At 54.9% G+C, this 204-nt stretch overlaps 1 protein-coding gene across 1 annotated transcript in view; it reads right to left on the bottom strand.

Annotated features, from left to right (window-relative positions):
* The window catches only part of EMH_0025890 (uncharacterized protein), a gene marked incomplete at both ends in the record, with an annotated part of 10231 nt that overhangs the window by 3186 nt on the left and 6841 nt on the right, over positions 1-204 (bottom strand).

The following is a 204-nucleotide window of genomic DNA, read 5'->3' as shown; positions in this document are numbered from 1 at the left end:
CTGCTGCTGTCCCCAGGCACTTCAGCTACAACCTGCAGCAGCAGCAGCAGCAGCAGCAGCAGCAGCAGCAACAGCAGCAGATTTGGTTCGTCATTGATTTGACTGTATAGGGTTTCAAGGCTATAGATAAGTAAGCAGTAGCAGCAGCAGCAGCAGCTGCTGCTGCTGCTGCTGCTGCTCTTGCTGTTGCTGCTGCTGCTGCTG

This window comes from Eimeria mitis, genomic scaffold (assembly GCF_000499745.2).
Source record: "Eimeria mitis Houghton genomic scaffold, Emh_scaff947, whole genome shotgun sequence".
In the NCBI taxonomy this organism is placed as follows: domain Eukaryota; phylum Apicomplexa; class Conoidasida; order Eucoccidiorida; family Eimeriidae; genus Eimeria; species Eimeria mitis.
This window is presented reverse-complemented; position numbering and strand designations above follow the sequence as displayed.